Raw genomic sequence first — 18,467 nt, forward strand, 5'->3', positions numbered from 1 at the left:
ACAGACCTTTTCTGTACAGGAGCCGCTGTGCATAAGAAGCCTTTTGCTGCTTTTCATGCAAAGAATTACACATCGAGCTCATAAATCGTGGGAGGAAGAAAAAAGCTATTGACAGCAAGGCTTCCTAGAGTGTTTAAAACAGATCTTTTTATATGATCATTTTACCTTTAATGGATTAAGTAAATAGACTTTTTACACCACACATTTCATCCAAATGCTGCAGCACCTACTTCGCAGCGTTCAAACCCACATTTTCCAGGATATTTTTTCAAAGCATGCAACAATAAAGATTTTTTTTTGTTTACATCTGTAAGCATGCAACAGCAAGCTACAGTAAATATACCTCGACTCCTGGAAAACTACCTCCAGATCCATTTTATTGAAACACCAATAGAAAGAAAACGTATAAGACGAGATCGTTCTCATGTTAAGCAGGTCTTCATATTGATTGAACAGATTGAATTTCAAAAAAAAAAAAAAAAAAAAAGAAATGTGGTTTGATTGATTAGGTGTCCTTCAAAAACTAAGTACTGGACAAGGGCAAAGTGATTTATCCCGCATGCCTTTCTGCATGTGTGCAGAATTGGTAAAAACAAGTATTTATTTCAAAATTCTGTCACAGTGATGTTATTTTGCTTTTAAATGCAAAGTGTGCTATCAAGAATTCTATTTGGATAACACTTTTAACAACAGCAAACATAAACTTTTTATGGGGAAAGCTGAGGTAGGTTGCTTAAGTAGTAATGACATGCTGCAGAAAGCCATTTAAAATGCAGAGGATAGAATTAAAATCCACCCTACAGTCACGATGCTCAATACTCCTTCCCATGGGGCATCCAGATTTAATCAATATACAGTAGAATGTAAATTGTGCACTGCAGCAAACCCCGCTCTTAAGACTCTATCGCATGCACTTTAGTTTTTGTGCTGGCTTTTCCAGAAGTAACGAATTCTCTGCAGCACCTTTCTGTTGTGCATTTTATCACTTTGAGAATGTGTGACCGTTCTTGTCACCTCTACCTCTGGCACTAATGAGTGCAGGAGAAGATAGGGGCTGAATATAATGCTGGAGGAGCACAGAGGTCCTGCAATGTTGCTGACGTAGGGAGATTGCTGCAGATTCCATTGGAGGAGCAGGAGGAGAAGGGGGCGGGGGCATCTTGAATGGAAGAATGCGAGTTGGCCAAGGTCATAAGAATTAGATAAACAAGGGCAGTCACAGATATCCTGTGGAAAAACAAAATATGATGAGCAGCTGTCGTAAATGGCGCAAATATAAAGGAACCTTAAAGAGCAGTGGTCTTCACCTCTTCAGTCTTGTTTTGTGCGAAATATAGTCAAACCTTTTGCAGCATGCTGGGACGGTGTGTGTCTCTGAGCATGAATGATGGAGATGATGGATATTGTCATCATAACTTATCATCATGCATTGCAATATTCAAACTGGCTGAAGTATATAAGCAGAAAAAAAATATTATTGAACTATCAAACCCCGCTGCAAATGCATGAATGTAAACTTTTTAACCATCTGCATCTGGGATTAAAGTGGCTTTGATATGAGCTCATGCTTCTTGGCGTGTTTGCGTTGAAGCCCTTGAAATACCCTCTGTTATCGCTACGACAGTGTTTGCATCACTGGCTCCGGCAGCACAGAGGGAGTTTCACATGCCGTGCAACAGAATAATGCAGCTTCTCTCTCTCCCATCAGCACATTTAGAAACACAGACAGGATCCAAACCAGAGTATGACTGCAGGAACAAATCACACGAGTGGAAAAGCAAATTAGAAATTCACAGCAGGTTGGCTTTTAGAGTGCGCTGCCCCTGACGGTGAGTGAGTCACCTCTCAGCTGTACAGGTCAGGAAAACAGCCTAGTAAGCAAAGGTTGGCGTGGCTATCTGTGAGCTTTAATGACTGCAGCTATCGAGTGACATGACAGACGTTAAACATAGCACTGCAGCAGAGGAAAATAAATGCATTTGTCCAATAGTGGTGTGAGAGACAATATGATGTTGCGTGACACGTTGTTGCCAAAAGCTGCAAGACGATACGCAAAACTTTGTGCTTCTTATCTTGTTATCCAGCAGTTGGTTTTACAAATTGGAGTACATCAGTGTAATCCCATAATGGAGTGAGCTGGCGACTGTACAGATGCTTGTATTTCTGTGATTTCTGTGTTGTCCTCTGTCAGTATCACTGACCTCCAGCATGAGAAAGCAGCGCACTGACTTGACAGCCAGCCCATTAATTCAGAACAGAAAGGTTTCATAATGCCACGCGATTACGAAGTGCAGCACATTCAGAGCTGAAGAGAAAGACAGGGGTTCATGATCTAGCAAGCATGAGACATCTTGTAAAGTCAGCAGTTAAAAAAATACCTATCAAATAGTGCTTTATAGAAGAATGGTGTGACCTCAGTGAAGCAGAATGTACAGCAGTAAAATCCAGCTGAAACAGGCAGGAGATAAAATTTGGCTGCAGCCTCCTGGTTTCTGTTCAGCTCATTAGCAGCTGATTTTACAGTTTGCGATTGTACCAACAGTCCCACATCATGAGACATATTTCATCTTTCATCTGGTGTGTGGCGTCGAGATTGTGCATCTAAATACAGATATCAGTTATGACGATAATGATGTTGCTGCTGTTTGCGCTTTTGAGAACTCAGCTTTTATCTAAGAGCCAACGAAGGCAATTAAACAGCAGAATTTGCAGATGACTCATTTTGTTCTTTGTTTCCTTGTAGTTCAAACACAATAAATATTTTATATATTTTTAATAACAACTTTATTGCCAACTGGCTTCCAGGAAATGTGTTTTTGTGTAGCTGCAGAAACTGCTGCAACTAAATCAGAAGAAGTAATGAAATGAAAAGATATCAGTCAATAGAAAGGTATTTAAGACATTTTAGTAAAAAAAAAAAAAAAAAGTTTAATCAACGTAAATAAAAATTATCCTTAGAGTCGTGTATATTATTAAACTGTGTCAGAAATGTTATCAGATTAAATATTTTGCATGTCTTCGAATTATTTATAAAATAAAATCCCACTTTTTTAAACAAGACACCATGTGACATTGTGAACACAGAGGATGTGACTGACTAAGCACAAATCTGGATTTACTGCTTCATAATTTTCAAACCTAAAATCATCACCCATGTACACGGAGGAAATACATATTTTCAAGATTCCCCGAATGAACCCATAATCTGTCTCATTTTTTCACCAACAGCTGAGAGCTCAGACATATCAGGTGACATGAAATGGCCTCACATCCCCAGGCCTGCGGATCATGTGACAACAGGCCACCAACATCCAAATCCTCTCTGGATCAAACTACAGCATCATGTACAGTAGCAAAGAAGCAATCACCTAAGTATGTTTATCCCAGGAGGGGAGCACAAATGCTAATAAAGATGAACAATTCCAATCAGTTAATGTGGATGCATGTTATGACCGAGAGGTTTTTAGCAGTGAACCGGTGACTTAAATTATTTTGCCTTTGAACACTTGCCCAGATCATGGATTGGGATGTTAACCATGAAGCTGCATTCCTGGAGGAGAATAAAAGCCTTTAAAGCAGCGGATTCATGATCAATCAAACTGTGATTCTGCAGACAGCTGGAAATGGCTGTGGCAGATTAATTTTCTATGTTAATGAACGAAAAATAGCATCTTCTAGCATAAGCTCAGGGGATCTAAAACCTGCAATGTCGTTCAAAAACATGTTATATAAAATGCTAGCTAATTAATTTATGCACAGTGTAGCCCCTGCCACTTAAGCTTAAATTAATGAGGTGGCTGTATTTTTTTTATTTTCCATCAACCAGTCTTTTAAATGATTTTGGATTCATAGGAGGTTGTCTATTCATGGTTTGCTCCTATGAGAGAAACCTAGCTCAGGATGAGAGTAAAGCAATTAGAGGCCTTGGTGGTCTGGGATCAGATGCTCCCTTTGGACCAATTCGAAGGGGTATTGTGGAGGGCAGTTGATAGGGGTAACAGAGACAGGAAGAAAAAGGGAGAAAAATCACCCAGGGGTAATTTACCGCACTGCGGAAACAAGCCAGACAATACTATAAATCTCCTCTGCTTCTCAATTCAACTGGAAATTAATTTTTATAGCAACCACAGGTTGACTCATTGATAAATCCTATAAGAAAAAAAAATACCAACACGGAGTAATATTTTACACAGTAAATAGTACAAGGATGCCCCTTGTGCAATACATCAAATAGGCATGGGGTTAAACGGCATGTTTTCCTGCTTAGCTTCACCAACCACATGAGCTTTAATAGACATTAAATCAACTGCTCTTCCCATCTTTGTGCCTCTGCTGCCCACTGTCTGTGACAATGATCTTAACATTTCTATCACCACATATGAAGGCAAAACACTCATCCAAACCCAACATCCCAAGTGCACATCCAACCCTCCCTTTCTCTATTGCGTCAGCTATGCAAAAATGGTTGTTTCACTGTGTTCCTGCATGTTTAGGTAGTAAAACTCTGCCCTCTGCAGGACTTGAGCTGAACACTATTTATCTGTGTCAAGCTTGTCTGTGTGAAGCCTTGCAAGGGGAAATCTATATGGAGAATTATTTATGGTGGCGTGAATACAGGCGTGAGGAGAGTGGGTCTGCGTGATTTCAACCCCTGCTGGCGGATGATGCTCGCACGGACTCACGAAGGGAGACACAAGTAGGAGTTGGGGTTGTTCACCCACGGGTCTGCCGTGATGGGATGCTCCTGAGTCTAAACAGCATATGGTGCCTCCCTGGGCAACCACACACATCCTACATGTCCAGCAACATGGCAGGCTGTATGACACACATACACACACACACACACACACACTGACACAACAGACACACATATACACTTCTAAATGCAGAAAAACGAACACACACTTTCTCCTTTAATTCAGTATCCAACACGGCATATGCTGGAAATTAATAGCTTTGAAATAAAAAATAAATAAATAAATAAAAACAAAGATTGCATTTTATTCTGTTTCTGTGTCTTTTGCATTGACCATCATGCAATATTTGTAAATTTTGTATGATTTCACACAAACAAGATGTTTTTATGAATCCCACAGCACGGTGCTTGTTCAAATGAATAAAGAAAAGGTTGCCTCTGAATTATTATTAGCATTATTAAAATAAAGCTGCAATGCTTAGCGGATGAACAGAAAATTAAACAGTAAATACTTTGATAATCAATTAATGATGTCCTGTGAAAACAAAAAAAAAGCCATCATCAATTTATTGTAAAAATTAATAACTATACTCGGAAAAACAAACATTTTTGCTGTTCTCATACAGAATTCAACAATGCAGTTCTTCTATGGTTGTCAGGCTGCATATTGTGTTATTAGAGTCTAGATCTGAAGTGTTAGACGGCAGCAGTATACACCGCTCCAAAGAACGCCAAAGAATTTGGAGTCTTTAAAATCTAAGTTTACTTGTTGTAAATTAACACAAAATATCGCCTCCAGAAAAACTGCATGTGCTCATCTCATGATCATCAATCAACAGACAGTGCACTCTACCGTGCGTCCACAACTGTGAGCATCAAACCTCGTGATTGATTAAGTTGTCTTAGGACAACCTTCCCAGTGTTTCATTCTTCATGCTTCACTTCCCCACCATGGCCACCATCTTGGTTCCTACAAACATTACATCATCCTGCTGGTTGTCCTTCACTTGACCCCACACTCAAATGGGGGGAATAACATGAACATCAAGCCCTCCTTGAAAATAGGCCAAAATTATAATGAAAGGCTGTTATTGTGATATTAATAGATCAAGACTGTGTTTTGGGGATGGAAAATATTGTTTGTGATGTTGGTTTTAGTGCTACAGTTTCACTAATCCTCAGCTGCAGATGGTGCTTACTATCCAGGTCTCCGTTCCTGTCATAAATCATGCGGGAAAGTCAATAGAGTTGTTGGGATTTATGTGGGTTTGAGTCTTCTCTCTTGAGATGATTTGTTGTAGATGAGGGACACGAGCCCTGCCATAAAAACAATTCAGAGGCACGAGTCATTTTCTTCAAATCGTGCACCGACAACCAAGGACTCTGCCTTCTTTCTCCTGCATCCTTTAAGGAACAAACAAGAGCATGTTTCATCAAAATGTGTCACTGAGTTTATATTGAGTCTCTTGACCAATAGACGCAAATTTAAAACTCTGCATTTACCATAAAACGTGCAATAATCAGCTAATTAATGGTAATAAATGCATTATTATCAGTATTGTGGCGTCATTTTTAGCAGATTTTTGTGAATGAAAAACAAGAAGAAATGCTACAAAGCACTGCTGCAGACACAGCATATTGCTACAAGATGTGTGACATGATGGCGCTAAATACATACAGTGCAAGGGGCCTACAATGACCTACCATATGTCCCATCAGAGGACACATGGGGAGGCCTTACTCCTGAGTCACAGCCTCGAGAAATATACTCAACATCTGCCATCCCCTCCACGCAGCCTGTGGGATCACACATGCAACCTTCACAGGCGTCACGCATGGCCAGCTCCACCTCAGTGAGACACCTCTAACCACCCCCCTTAGTGCTTTTCACCTAAAGGACAAAATAAAATAATCCATTCATCTCTGTTCTTACATAACAGATCCGTCTCACTTGGAGAAAATCAGCTGCTCCAATCACAGTGCCTCACCCTCATCTCCCCCCCCTTGCTCTTTCCAATAAGGCCTCCTACAGTGCTGGTCGTGATAAATCTCCTTCGCCCACCCCCTGTGCACTGCTCCTTCTCTGATTTTTCCACAGCCCTTGTGGTCTGTCCTGCTCAGGTGCAGCCATCCTCTCCCACCCTCATGTACCTCCAAGCCTTCAGCACACGGGAACAATCTCCCTCTAACAGGCCCTGAATATGCAGATTGGTTAATTCAGCTGCAGTTGCTCTCTCCGTAAATGCATCTGCAGCACTTTCCTAAGACTGAGCAGCGAATAAATGCTTACGCTGGGGCTTTTTTGGTGGTGGTTAGGGGGGAGTGCCTCTGTCCATGGCAGATTGCAGCCAAGGATGGGTTTTTAAGAGTGGAATGGGGCGAGCAGAACTAATAAGAGATTAGGACTTTGACCAGTGCAAAACCTGAGGCCCAGCTGGTGACTGATCCTGATCTGTTAAGGAGTAATTAATTTAATTGTGCTTTTCATCTTGGCTTAGTTGCATCTGCTCCTGCTGATACAGTTTTAGCTTCTCTGCAGCTCACCTGGTTATAGCCTCTGCAGCAAACATTCCTTTAACATTTTCCAAAACAGCTGAGAGTGCAGGAAAAACACTGCATTAAAAACAGATCTTTCCCAATATCAAGGCACATGAAACAGCAATCTCAGTTTAGCATCCACACTGCACCAGGGCTACAAGGGGTGTGAAAAGGGTGTTTTTTCATTGCCATGACGAAACAGAATGCACAAAAATGATGAGCAACATATTCAGATTTCAGGAACATTTTCACACTGATCCATATAAAAACACACAGCAAAGAGGGCAAATTTTGCTTTTTCATAGCATCAATCCCTCAGGTTGTATTTTTTGGAGCAACAAATAAAAGTCACAAAGTGGCTGGATACCAGAGATTGGTGGTGTAAATGATGAAGGGAGTTAGAATTCATGTGATCTGAGAACAGATGGACTAAAGCATCTCCCTAAAGCAATGAAAAATACTGTAAACGCTGCTGCTTTGATGAACACAGAAAAATAACTCCTGCTATACACAAAGGCACTGGGTGCATAAAAGACTGTAGTTAACCCCCCCTCTCCATCTCTGTTGTGCTTTCTGCAGCCTTAGCACTAAAATCTGATTCAAGCTTTCTGTGAACAAGTGCGCTGCTTGCCAACACAAATGACAGCGGGAGTGGGCCGGGCGCCAAAGTCCTCCCCTGACTATCAAGAGAGAAAAGCAATCAAAAGAAGCAATCGATATAAACAAAGTCTTAACTACTATTGATTATTTAGCTCTACACTGATGGGCAATGATAGTTATGGACCTAAATTCATACACTCAGTTGATTAATATCTTCACTTGTGCATGGAAACAGCCAATCAGGCAGGATTGTTTTGGGTTTAGAAAACCACTGCGGATCGTCCGGCGGCTCAGTGGCCGTGTTGTGTCTGTTGTGACATTTCAGTAGGATGCAATGGAAACTGCTCCTCAGCTCAGCATCCTGCAGTCTCATCACTCACTGTAAGGCGGACCGTTACTTCCATCAGCTGCATTTGAGTTTGGGCAAGTCAGCAAGTTTTCCTCCAGTGCACACACAGCCTGTACAAAAGAAATATACCGTGGAACGGCCGGGAGCGCTTAGCTGAGCTCTCATTCTCTGGTGAGATAGTGGCCTCTTGAGCCATTTGAAGCGTCGTCTGAGTGGCAGGCCGAAGAGACAAATGACCGCGATGTGGAGAGTCGCTCTCTGTGACTCACTGAGCGGGACGGGATATGAGAATACGGTGACAGTTTTCCGTTCAGATGTAAGCTTAGGTAGGTTGTGTGTGTGGCTCAAAATCAAGGCCACCACTAATCTGTCAATTACAGCCTAAAAGCTTCCACCGTATCACAGCCAGGTTCACTAGATGAAAACTGAACGCTGATTTTTGTAATTACTTTTCAAATGTAGGTCTTTTGTGCAGACAATCAATTCATTTATTCTGACTGAGGAAAATACCTGCATTGTAATGTTTTCACTGCTTTAACCCATGCTAGTGGCTTTAGGGATTTTAATGTCAGTCTGTCAGTGAGCTGGTTCACTGCTGAAATATATCAACTACTGGACGGAATGGCTTCAAATACTGTACAGACTTAATGATACTGTCCATAAGATGAATCTTAGAGTGACTTCTTTATCTGTCACGAGAAGCACTTGGACAATTTTAGTGAAGTAACATTTCTCAACAACGAGTAGACGGATTTATACACGGGAGCAATTTAATACATACATATATGATCACCAGTTGTTCAAAAAGATTAATCTGGATCGGAATGAACAACATTTAGAAATCCCATGTTTTGCTTTCCAGGGTCAGGTAGTCTATGGGATTTTTGTGCCAGCTTTTAAAAGCAACATCGGACTGTATCACTCTCACCCAAATGCAAATTTTTAAAGATATCAGATTAGCAGTGCTCTAAATGGGACGAAATATCATAATATAGGCTGCTAGCCAGACAATAACAAATGCAGGGTCATTTTAAGTGTTTTTATCTGAAGAGACAGAAAACAGAACAATTAACAGCAGTACAAATACCCTCTTCCATTTTCACTTCCTTTTAAACAGTCAGACCCCTCACCTGACCCACAGCAAATAAATACAAACAATCACACATTATCTCCAAAAAGGGTTCATCAGAGGTCTGAGAAAGAAAGAAATAAAATGGAAGTGAAAATGGAAGGGCATGCTTGTGTTGTTTTATTGTGCTGTTTTCTGTCTCTCCAATTGAAAACACTTACAACAGCCCGGGGCTGGCTATTATACTTGCTGTTCTTTACATAGCAAACTGCCCACGCTGTGATATGTAGTCCCATTTAAAGCACTCGTAAGCTGATTCTGTAATCTTGAAAAGGTTGTATCTGGATCAGTTGTTTTGAAAAACCGACACAAAAGCAAGATAGATTACTTGATCCTGGATAGCAAAACATGGGTTTTCCAAATCTGGATCATTCGGATGAAACTTTGTGAACAACTGGGCCCAGGAGATAAATTAGGATAAAGGCTTTTTTTTTTTCTTTTTTTTTTGTAGTCCCCTGACATTCACGCTTGTCCTACCATGTGGATGACATTTGTGGTTTTGGGAGAAATATCTCAACAATTATAGGATTGATTGCTGTGAACTTTGGTTCAGATGTTTCTGCCAACCTCAGAATGAATTGTAATTACTTGGGTGAGCCTCTGACTTTTCATTTAGCACCATCCTCAAGTCAAAATGTAATGCATCCAATACTTTATGACCAAACACCTGCACAGATAATGACATTTCCATCAGCCTTAGCTGCGCTGTGTGTTTACTGCTAAGAATCAAATACAAGAACATTGCAAGTGTTAAATATCAACATCTTATCACCGTCATTGTGAAGAGCCTCGGAGCTGCAGGCGTCACTGTGTACTAACACAGAACCACTAAGCTGAGAGTCTTTACTTACACTGCAGTTAAAGATAAACTGTCAAAACACACTTAAAGGTATTTTAAACATTCTTTATGCTTTTTGAGCACTAAAGCTAGTTTTAATGTGGCTTTAAAGCAGCAAAGCAGCAAATGCCACTGAAGAAATTTAATGCACGCATCCCAGAGGCATTAAAAGCTCCCATGTTCTCAAAAGCATATATTACTATTGCCGACCAATTCTTGTATCAATAATTCAAAAAGCTCAGGGGTTTTGTGGTATCCTTTAATGAGATGGAGCGTTTGAGCTGAATTCATAGTCAGGTCATAGCTGAGCTGTCAGCACGCTATAATTCCCCCGAGGCCAAGGCCCTCCAGCAGTCTACTGCTCTGTCTGGAAACAACAAGGTACAGTAGGATACATATGTGTATTACATCTGTGTCTGCTTTGATTTATGCACATCAGAGCTCTGGATCTCTGCTTTCTGAATTATTGCACCGCATGTATCAGAAAACACCAACCCAAGAATATTTCATGATAATTTAATGTGACTTTAAATATTTAAATATCAGAAATGTGAGACTTTCACCTTGAGCATTTAGAAACAGTTTGAAGTATTTAAGCATCGAGAAACCTGCTCTCTGAATGGGAATATGTATATAAGGCGGTGCAAGCATTCACCAGCCTGCTGACCTTTTTTTTCATCGAAGAACAGATCAGAAATGTTATTATGAGACCAGTCTGTTTACATTGTGATGCTACATCCTGCAGCTGATTAGCTTAGCTTAGCATAAAGACTGGAAACAAGGGGAGACATTGCACCTGGCTTTGTCCAAATCTGACTAAATTAGCCTTTCAGCACTTATAAAATTCAACATTTAAATACTGTAACTTGCTTGTTTAACCCATAATAAACCTGAAGTGTAAAATCCCCCATATATGAACGATATGTCATTTAGCTTTGGTATATATTAAGTAAGAGCCGGACAGCTGTTTTCCTCCGTTTGCAGTCTTTAAACTAACTAGCCTCTAGCTATAATTTCATATTTATGGTACAGACATGAGAGCAGCTTGAATCATCTAACTCTCCCTTTAAGCAAATAAGCATTTTTCCCATATGTCTCTTCAATTGCGAAGCTGCATTGACAAGATAAGGGAGCAACAAAGAATCCACGGATGGGGGACAAAATAAAGGAAAAACCCGAACCTATGACCTTTACAGTGAGGGGATCCAGTAACTCTGTTATGCTGTAGGGAGGATTTTGCTGGCATGGTTTGGGTCGACTTGTCATTTTAGAGGGTAGGTCACTGCAAATCAATACAAAGTTGTTGTAAGTGATCACTTTTATCCTGTTGTGAGTGGTCTCTTCCAGGATGGCAATGCCCCTATCCACAGGGCACAAGGGGTCACTGAACGGTTTGATGAGTATGAAAACGATGTAATTCATATGCTGTGACCTTCTCTAACCCAACTGAACACCTATGGAATATTTTGGACCAATGTGTCAGGCAGCACTCTCCACTACCATCATTAAAACACCAAATGAGGGAATATCTTTTAAAAGAATGATGTTTCATTCTATTCAGTAGTGTTCCAGAGACTTGGAGAATCAATATCAAGGAGCACTGAAGCTGTTCTCGCAGCTTGTGGTGGCTCAGCGTCTTACTAATGCACTTAATGCAGGGTTTTCCTGTAATTTGTCTCACATCTGTTGATACCAAGTTCCTAAAATTCAAATCAAATCCTTGGTTGTGGTGCAACAAAACCACAACAGAAAGATGTCCTGGTGACCACTATCATCTTTCCACTTGCCTTATTTTTGTCCAGTTTCGCTAATAGTACTGTAATTACTGATACTCTCAACCCTTACATGGGAATGTGAGAACTTTGCAGAAAGCTTATTTGCATTTGGCAACAATCATTTGTGAAAAACTACTCTTTGTTAAGTGGTATTCAGTAACTACATGTTGTCTTCTGTGTTTTTTTTTTCCTGGGACATACAGGAGTGCAGTGCTGTGGCTTTAGAATACCTTACAGGGATTGTAATTGTAGATTTTAATTGTAAAAAACCTTTATTGGGTGTACTATTGGGCATTTTTTGGATAGAATATGGTATTTCTGTGTTTGTTGCAGTGTTTTTGGTTACACACCAATCAGACACTGTATCTGCCAGTTTTGTGTGCTTTCAGCCATAACTTAATCTATTTCATACCAGGATGCTTGCTAGTTAGGTCATACATTTCAGTGTCTGTAGTTGGTTGATCCAATCCATTAATACACTGTGTTTGCACATCAGTCAGTTTACTTACATTGGAGTCAAGGAGATCAATGCTGTCCAGGCTCTTGCTCCTGTGAATGCGGCCCTTGATGCGGCGGAGTGATGGCTTGCCCTGACTGGTGCTCACGGAAGAGGCTGCTGTGTGGGAGCCAGCGGTTGGACTGGGGTGTATCCTGAGGTCAGCACAGAGGGAGCAGGAGGAGGAGGACAAAGACAAACAACAGCACTGCATCAGGGTAAGCTAGTACACATCAAGCATGACTGTGTCACAGTAGGACAAAGTCCCACGAGCAAGACTGAAGAAGATGAGGAAGAGCGCTATGGTCACGTTTCTGATTTTCAAAAGGCCACAGTCCCCCGCTGGATAAAATGGCATTTAAAGAAATCTATAATTGGATTTAGTTCCACAGAGGCCCTGCAGGGGAGTCGGTTCGAGCTCAGGAAGCACTGCAGCTTCAGACACAAAAGGCCTGTGCAGCTCTGTAGGCCACAGCAGCCACACTCTAGCTGGGTCATGGTGAGACATGGGGAGGAGGCACACTTGGCTGACCTATCACCAATACTCCCAGGAAATGTTGTACCCTTCACAAATGACATACTTAAGCGGCACTGCTAGAACCCTGCTGACCACATTAAACCCTCTGCCTCTCATTCCCTTTGTGTTTGCCATGTTCGTTTCTTAATTGCTGTGTAATGTGCTGTGGTTGCCACAAAACTAATCGACCCCGTGGGGGGAGAATAAATGTGAACTGAACTGAGATTTCAGTTTATCTGTCCATCTCGGACAGAATTACAAACCAGTCACATCTATCTGCTATTGAATCAATGCTGCACGTTGTTTCAGAAGCACTTTTTTAATGAGGCACCTTTTACATAAGGCTCACATAAGGTGTAAAGCATTTAGAAAACAACCATCAATAATGGCATTATTAATGGTTGATTAACCAATCCCTAACATTGTGTAAATCAGCTGTAGGCTAATTATTAGAACAACTTTTGGGTTGCCAGCTTGTTCAAAATATTTCTGGCTTGTGTTTACCTTTGCTTTTGGGAAATAGTACAGCTGTATGTCAGAAATCTATTTACAAGCTCTTGTGGATTTCTCACCTTCAGAACAATCAAGTCAAGACTCATAAATCTTCATAAAATGGTTGGTAAATAGATTTTGGTCTAGGTACTCTGGTAAATTCTCCAGAAGGGACAGAGTGTACTTGATTTCCTTATAAACAAATTAAAAGGACAAAGAAAGTGTCTTACCAATAACCCAAGTAATTCTTAATAACATTTATTAGTAAATGAGTTATTAATCATGATGCACAGAAGAAGTGTCATAATCATATGTGTTACATTAGTAACTTTTCTGTCATTTTTTAGGGCAAAAATACAAAAAAAATACAAAAAAAACCCTGATTCTAGCTTTCCTGCGTTCTACATCACTGGAAAAAAACAAGCTAATTGAAAATAACTACTTGGATAAGATTTTTCCATGTTTTCTGACATTTAAATAACCTGTAGATTAATCTACAATAAAAAATAATCAACAGTGTGGATCGTACAGAACTTTCAATTTAGCACAGAAAAGCTCATAAATATAGAAAGCTCATACAGCATATTGTAGCTCATACTGCTGCTGCCTCCTCTCTTCTTCTCTCAGCGGCTCTTAATGAGGATTTAGCTAACACAATATTCAATGAGGTAAAATCCTGTCTACACACTGTGGCTCAGAGACAGTAGATATCTATTAGCGCGCTCAGCAGCAGGCCTGAGGAGCTCCCGATGGTTTGGAGGCTCAGCGAGGGAAATTATGAGAGAAAGGAATGAACAGAGATGTGGGGGGGGAGAGAGAAAGAGAACATCACCTTCCACTATCTATCTGCATTAATTCAATACTCGCCTGAAGCGGACTGAGGTGCTTACTGGTTGGAAATGCGGGGGTAAAAGCATTTGACAATATGTGCAGTCAATTACAGCCGACCTCAGATTGTTCTTATAAACAATACAATAAACATGACTAATGAGAAAAGCTGCTTGGACTGTATCACAGGCCTGGTGCAGTCCTGCGCATTCAGAGCCTCATTTCTTGGATGTTGATTCCGAAATGGATTTCAGCCAAAACACTTCAGGCCACAAAGGCACAACGTAACATAGTGCCAGCAACTGTGCCGACTCAGATATAATGTGCAGTGAATTATTTCCTCTCCTCTAACAAATATGCAGGTATAATGTGTTTCACTTGAGATTTGAGACAATATATAACATTGAGATTTAACTTGAGCGTCTCCGTTTCACTTATCATGTTTATGGGCACAGTTTAAACTATACATGGATGAATCACATTTGGCACAAGGCACCCCCAAAATACTGCCAGCGATATGTAAAGTCAAAAGACCCGTTTATCATTTTAAGACACATGCTCATGATGAAGGCCCAGAGGGGCTGAAACATTAATGTGATGGAAAAAATTGTGATGCTGAGCAGGAGCAGTGTTTGAGATTTTTCTTTTAGAGACTGAAGTGACAACTTCCAGCGCACTTGCACCTGAGATAGGAGTGAATACTGCATGCTCATGAACTCATAATTTTAAAGGAATAGTCTGACATTTTGGGAAATGCTGTCATTTTTTAATTGGCTGTCATCCTTTAAAGGGCAGGGTCTCACCTTTTATGAGTCTGCTGAAGGGCAATGAGGACATTCACCGTCGGCCAGGTGAGGTCAGGTGACCTCTGACCTCATGCCACCTGAGAGTTGACAAGGTGTTTTTCATATATATGATCAGTCAGAAGCTGGTGCAGCCTTATGACACAATGATCCTTAAACCACTTAACCAGAGCTGCGTGTGGCACAATAATGCACTTATTAGCTTTCTAGCCAAATTTAGATGTACGGATCAATACCGCCTCATATCTGTTCATTAAATATTAGGCTGCAGCCAGGACATGGCGAGCTTAGCTTTGTATCAATACTGGAAGCAGAAGAGTAAAAAAAGAATTAGCCTGAATCTGTCCAAAAGCGCAAAACAAACAAAAACCCCTACCAGCATCACTAATTAGCGTGTTATCTTGCCTGTTTGATTTGTAAAAAAGAACAAAGTGTAAAAACAACAAGCTGTGCTGGGGGTTGTTATTTTTTGCAGGAGCTTCCTGGACCATTTAAAACCGGCCAAGAAATACTTGGATCAGTAATGTTGCACTGTTTTCATGCAGATTAAACAAACTAGATGTCATGTTGCTACCAGCTTTAGAGGTGCCGGTTAACAGATTTTTTGCCATCTTGACTTGATGTTTCTAGTCTGTACGCTAAGGTAAGCAACACAGCTGTTGCTAAAGGCTACAGATGACTGAACAGATATGAGATTGATGTCAGTCTTCAAACAGGGGTAATTTCCAAAATGTCAAATCAACCCTTTAGTTGTCTGTCTTTTCTCTGACTGAACTAGTTCACAATACAAATCAAAGCGCCGTGTATAATTTCTGTAGATTCTGATATTACACACTGGCTGTAAATAACGGGCTCGATGGTAACATCAGTCCTTTCTTTGTGGTTTTGTTTTAGCACAAACAGGTCAAGTGCTTTGTTACGTGGCAAGTTCACAAAGCAGTAAGTGTCGGCTTGGCCCTGATATGATGAGTGTATTGGAGTCTTGGACCATCTGCAGCATCTGTGAGCAAAGAAAATCCACTTCAAAAGTTAATGGAATAAGATCAATGCCAAGACCCCTGATGGCCTGATGACCACAACAGAGTATAGTAGTGTAGTTCACAGATAAGGCCAAGCAGATGCCTGGTGCTATTGCAAAGAAAGGACAGGAAACACACACACATTAATCAGCTGCTGGACTCTATGCCATCCCTCTGTTCCCTCTCTCTCAGTCTGCCTGGAGGAGCCATCAGGTACGATTAGTTCAAGCAATAACGGCTACTGCTTAATCAGCAGGTCAATAGGCAATGTTACGCTTCATTCCTCCCATCTTGGCCAGCGCTAATATAACACTTAACAAGAAGAGCAGTCCTGACCATTGTCTACTACCTACAAAGTCACAATAAAACACATAAAGACGCACACACTGTAAAACAACACACAGTAATACTCCAAGTGCATTAGTTATCTCTGTGCTGTATCCACAATATCTCTGTGCTTTTATGGTGTGGTGGAGAGAAAATGTGCAGGTAAAAATAAGCTGCAGCATTACATAAACACAGTAGACTTGTTGTATTATCCCTACAGGCTTGCAACAGAGTGTAAAGTTCATCAAGTCAGGTTAATGCTAATCTTTGGCTGTGTGCAAGTAGGGAATGGGTTTTTAAGACTGCAGGCAAGGGGAACATCTGTTTGCAAAGACTAATCCTAATTTAGAGAGCTGCTGCTGCTATTCAGGCTGTGTGAAAGGCAGGAGGAGCTGTGCCTCCTCTAAACCGAGCACCGAGTGGGCACATGGCACACACCGTCCCCGGTCGGTGGATGCCGTTCAGGCAGAGAGGTGTGTAATCTCGCCGCCACACGCTGTGAGATCAGCACAACAGAAAGCTGCTCTGACCGTTTGACCAGAAACGGGACAGAATTAACGCTGCAACGACAGGAAGAGCGAACCAAGAGAGGGTTCTTGAACGATATAGCGAGCTGTTTCCTCATACAAATGCAAATGCATTTTTTTTCTCCTCTGTTTAAACGTGAGTCACATCCGCTTAGACATTTGTGCCGGGAATGAATTTGTGAATGACAGGAATATAACCCATGGTGCCCTCTCCAAATCCCTTAAGGGGGTGATTTGTGTAGCCGATGACAACATAATCATTTTATTTAGGGGGTCAGCTAATTCTTCTTCTTCTTGGCAACTTAATCCTAATCTGTTGATTTTAATTTTAGCTGTTTCTCATAGAAAGCAAAAGCTATTTCAACACAAGTCACCACAGCTCAAAGAGATTTCTTCAAATGTAATATAATTAATAATCATATCAAAGAGCAGACCAGCAAATCCTCACATTCTAGTTTCTTCCCTGGGAAAGGACTAGACAATTACAGTAGCTACACTATTGTCATGCATTCTGAACACACTGTGGTAATAAGTATAGAACAGTATTGATCAAAAAGGTCACTTTAATCAACCTATCAATGCCATTTCTGGATAAAAGGTTAAACCAATAGAACGTCTTTCACCAAACTCTTTGCAGAGAGAAGACAAAGTACACGTCCTCACATCATAATGTCAGGTGTTATGTAAGTGTTTGAATTAAAGATGAAATATGAGGAAAGATAGTTACACGAAACATTTAAACATTTATAAGGATGTTTTTTCAGCGTCACATCTCCTAACAATAACAAAACAAAAAAAAAAGTCACATGTGCTCATTGCATTTGATCAAGTGTAATGCAGGAGATGATTCATGAGGTGTTATAAAACGTCCACTTGACCTGAAACTCTCCTGTTTTTCTGTCCATGTTTAGATATTTAGTTGACAGTGTCGCTGGGCTGCATTTCACTCAGACTCTACACGTTTTACATGGACTGAAAAGCCGAACTAATCAAATGAGGGCTCTGCACATTACACCACACTACAACACATTCATTTGACATGTATAGAAGAAATGATCTGTACACACTTCATGCGTGTTTGTCACATTGTGCTTGTACAATATGCAGGATGAAGGATGAGGAAGAAGTGGAATAAGTCGCATTCACATAAATGATAAATGGCAGCGCCGGCCATGAGGAGGGCAATTTAATAGTATTATTATCATGCTGACTGCCACTACTATTACTATACCCACTGTTTCTGAATGTACAACTATTGATTCTAGTGCTTACTAACTACACTGATAATAGTGGAGATGAGGATGTATGGGGATACTCATTCCTGATGTGTTTTTAAATCACCCCATGTTCTATATTTGGTAATAACTGGATGGAAAATTACACCTTTATGTTAAATACTACATAATATATTGTGATTTTCCACAACATGTTGTAGAGTTTTTGATTTCTTCATGTATTTTCCTTCCTATTAGTTTTCTGGCAACCCTGTGGTGAAGCAGTGAATTAGCACCAATACAAATGAGTCTTGAAACC

The sequence above is a fragment of the Stegastes partitus genome, unplaced genomic scaffold, assembly GCF_000690725.1.
Source record: "Stegastes partitus isolate 25-593 unplaced genomic scaffold, Stegastes_partitus-1.0.2 Scaffold694, whole genome shotgun sequence".
Classification (NCBI taxonomy): domain Eukaryota; kingdom Metazoa; phylum Chordata; class Actinopteri; family Pomacentridae; genus Stegastes; species Stegastes partitus.